Genomic DNA, 4,248 nt, shown 5'->3' with positions numbered 1-4,248 from the left:
GTTTGCTTAGTGTCATGTGTTGCACAAGCCTTTGGCATTTTCTTTTTCTTATCAGTGCACTACACATATCCACTACAGGCATTTTAGTTCACATTTCTTCTTGAGACATTGGTGCCTAGCACCTCTTTGTGTGACTAAATGTTTTGTATTTAGGTTGCTCTTGATAATGGACTTTTGGTTGATAATCCCGGGTTAGTTAACCCAAGTTACCAAGTGTTGAAACACTCCTCAGAACCTATTCATCCAAGCATATCCTTAATACATAAACACCACAGGCATTTGTCTCAGAAGTTCAAACCATTGGTGCCTAGCTTATTTTCTCAATTTTTTTGCTTTTTGGTTGCCCTTTTTCAGTGGCTTTTTCTTCTTCTTTTTCTTTCTTTTTCATGGCCAAAGACATTTATTCATCAAGATCCATAGACAGTTTTCAATTTCTACACAAAAAATGATAATTCTTCATTCTATTTTCAGTGATCTGACTAAACAATCAAGCATGCATACCACCACTTAATTCTACTTGATTTGTCACTAATTGAGCCAAGTTACTTTTGTTCAAACTTTTATTTTATTTTTGGAAACAGAACAAGCATGGCAAGCATTTGTTTAAGAAGGTGAAGTTATATCCAAACATCTAGGCATTCACTTTATTCAAAGCAATAAACAGACAAACATACTAGAAACTTCACATTCCAGAAAGATTCAACAATTACAGTTTAAACCAGAACAAGCATGATTTTGTTTGCCTTTTAAAGAATGGTCAAGGAACACCACCACCTTGTGAAATTTCTTGTTTTCTCTTTGTTGCCAGGAAACAATTTGATTTCTCCTTCTTCTCCTAGTTGTTGCTTCATGTTCTTTCTCAGATCCTTGTTTCCTTTCTTGCAAAGAGTGATGAAGTTGCTTGCTTCTCAAGCACTTGAGTGGTTAGCTCAACTATGTATGGGCAAGTGTCTGAGTCTTAAGTTGGTGTGTGAACACCAAACTTAGTTTCCTACTTACTCCTCTGCTCTTTGAGTCCTTGAATTCTCCTTGGAATGAAGTTGCTGCTAAGGATTTTAAGCATTCCTGTGATTGCTTAGAATGGTTGTTCCTTTCATATAATTCAAAGGTTGTTGTGTTCAGTTGATCTGTGTGGTGGAACACCAAACTTAGAGTCACACATTCCCCTTTGAATTATTGATCCACGAATTCATTGTTTGGTGTGAAACACCAAACTTAATTCTTTGCAATGCACAGAAACTACTTCACCTTTTTATTGAAACAAATAAAAGAAACAGCAAGGGAGTATTACCTCAGGTTGGGTTGCCTCCCAACAAGTGCTTCTTTAACGTCATTAGCTTGACGGTTGCCCCTTGTTAGGGTGGATTGTAGTGCTTGATGTCTTCTCCTCTCACTATGAAAACGTCCCCATTTGATTCCTTCATGACTTCTAAATGTTCCATAGAAAGAACTTTTCTGATTGTGAACACTTGAGGGAGCTGGGAAGGAATGGTTTTGAGGCCAGGTGGGATTGGCAGATAATGACTTGATATCACTTTATCTCCTGGAGAGAAACCTTCAGTGGGAATTTTCTTGTTTCTCCACCCTCTTGGCAATTTCTTTACAATTTTTCCCTTTCTCTTGAGGATTTCTTCATTGACCCTTATGCCAGGAGGATCCTTCTGATCTGTTTCTATTGATTCTTGTGGCTTTGACTCTTGCAATTCTTGTTTGCCTTCCAAGGACTGTTTCAGAATTTCAGCTGCTGGATTGCTTTCCTCCAAACACAGATGGCTACTATCATCCTTAGGCTTTTCAGGTTCTGGTTCAGGCTCAGATGCAGGTTTGAAAACATTGAAAATGAGCTGTTCATCATGTATTCTCAAAATTAGCTCTCCTTGTTCTACATCTATGAGCGCTCTAGCAGTGGCTAGAAATGGCCTTCCCAGAATGATAGGGTGTAGGTAGCTTTCCTCCATGTCCAAAATGACAAAGTCTGTGGGGAAGAAATAATTTCCCACTTTCACCAGCATATTCTCAACTACCCCTTCAGCTTGCTTCTGAGTTTTGTCAGCCAGTTGTATGATTACATCAGTGGATATCACCTCATTCAGTTGTAGCCTCTTCATAAGAGTCAGAGGCATCACATTTATGCTAGCTCCTAGATCACAGAATCCTTTGTCAATTTTTGTTTCCCCTATGATGCAGGGGATATGAAAACTTCCTGGGTCTGTTTTCTTAGAGACTATGTCCTTCTTGATGAGGGCACTGCATTCTTTGTTCATTATTACAGTTCGTCCTCCCTTCAAAACTCTTTTCTTGCTCAGCAATTCCTTTAAATACTTGATATGTGTAGGCATCTGCTGGAGAATCTCAAGAAAGGGAATATTGATATGGAGAGACTTAAATGTCTCTAAAAACCTTGAATAGGTTTTCCCTTTTTCACCTCCTCCTAACCTCTGAGGAAATGGTGCTTTTGGTTGGTATGTTTCCAGCATGCCTTTTTGCAGTTCCTTGGCTTGCTCAGTTTCACTTTCCTGCTTAGCTTCTTCCACACCTTCCATCAAGATTTCTGGCTCCTGTTCTGAGGGTCTGATTCTTTCTTCTTCTGAGACTTCCTTCAATATGGTGATGGCCTTGCATTCTTCCCATCTCACTCCCTTTTGTTCCCCTTTAGGATTCTTTTCTGTGTCACTAGGGAACACTGCAGTTGACTTGGGGGCCTGTTGAGATAGCTCTCCTACTTGAGACTCCATCCTCTTGAGTTTTTCACCATGGTTCCTTAAGGTAGATCTCACATCATCCCTAAAGCTTTTCAACTCACTTATGTCCTGACCCATGTTTGCAAGCGTTCCTTCTATCCTGTTTAATTGATCTTGAAATTGTTGGTTCGGATTAGGTTGGGTAGGTTGATTATTTTGGCCATGATATGATGGTTGGGAGTAAGTATTTTGTGTGGCTTGGTATGATCTTTGGTTGGAGTTTTGGTATGTGGAATTGTTATGTTGGTTATGGTTGTAAGGTTTGTGGTTTTGTGGTTGGGTTTGTTGGTTCCCCCACCCAAAGTTTGGGTGGTTTTTCCATCCTGGTTTGTAAGTGTTGGAATGTGGATCATATGATTGCCTTTGTTGGTTTCCCACATAGTTGGCCTCTTCCCAATCACCTCCTTCAGTGCTTACTTCCTCTTGATCTTGTGTGTGTATTGCAGCCACTTGCTTTGTTTCTAATTTCCTGGTGAGCTCTGCTAGTTGCTTGGCAAACACCTTGTTTTGGGCTAAAATTGTATCAACATGGTTCAGCTCCATGACTCCCTTAGTGTTGTGTCTCTCTGAAGCATAGTAGTACTCATTCTCAGCCACTGTCTCAATCACTTCAATGGCTTCTTCCACAGTCTTTTTCCTGTTTAATGAACCTCCTGATGAATGGTCTACAGCCTTCCTTGATTCATAAGAAAGTCCATCATAGAAAATATGCAATTGCACCCAGTCATGGAACATGTCTGGTGGGCATTTCCTTGTCAAATCCTTGAACCTCTCCCATGCCTCGTAGAGAGTTTCACCATCTTGTTGTCTAAAAGTCTGAACCTCAGATCGAAGCCTATTGACCTTTTGTGGGGGGTAGAAACGTGCCAGAAACTTGCTTTCCACCTCATCCCAGGTTGTTAGGCTCCCCCTTGGGAATGATTCCAGCCACTTAGCTGCCTTGTCCCTAAGTGAAAATGGGAACAAGAGCAGTTTATAGGTATCTTCCTGGACTCCATTGGACTTCACAGTGTCGCAAATTCTCAGGAATTTTGTGAGATGTTGGTTTGGATCTTCGTTAGCACTCCCACCAAATGAACAATGATCCTCCACAAGTGATATTAGCTGTGGTTTGAGTTCAAAATTGTTGGCCTGAATCGGTGGTTTCTGAATGCTGCTACCACAATTCCCAGAGGTTGGGTTTATGTATGAACTAAGAACCCTCCTCTCGGGAATGGCATTGTTTCCATCAGCTCTCTCATGGTTGTGAACTTCTCTATCCATGTTGAGATCTAGAGCTTCCTCAAAATTGTCCTCAGATTCTCCTTCAGATTCCTCTTCTCTCAGTACTCTCTTCCCTCTTGCTTCCCTTCTAAGTCTATGAAGGGTCCTCTCTGGTTCGGTATATGGAGGAGTTGATGTCTCTCCTCTCCTACCTGTCATACAAGAACACAGCATAGGCACCAAACAAGTGAAATACTCTTGGTTAATGGAAGAGTATGGTTAGAGCAGTTGAGGAATTAATTCA

General features: G+C 40.7%; 1 non-coding gene across 1 annotated transcript; it reads left to right on the top strand.

Moving 5' to 3' along the window:
• The first annotated feature begins 3,474 nt into the window (after positions 1-3,474).
• LOC112774328 (small nucleolar RNA R71) lies at positions 3,475-3,578 on the top strand. Its single transcript, XR_003188822.1, has one exon. It is a non-coding gene; the product is annotated as a small nucleolar RNA R71 (small nucleolar RNA).
• The last annotated feature ends 670 nt before the right edge of the window (positions 3,579-4,248 follow it).

The sequence above is a fragment of the Arachis hypogaea genome, chromosome 18 (assembly GCF_003086295.3).
Source record: "Arachis hypogaea cultivar Tifrunner chromosome 18, arahy.Tifrunner.gnm2.J5K5, whole genome shotgun sequence".
In the NCBI taxonomy this organism is placed as follows: domain Eukaryota; kingdom Viridiplantae; phylum Streptophyta; class Magnoliopsida; order Fabales; family Fabaceae; genus Arachis; species Arachis hypogaea.
Note: the sequence above shows the minus strand (reverse complement) of the source record. Positions and strands in the feature narration are given on the sequence as shown.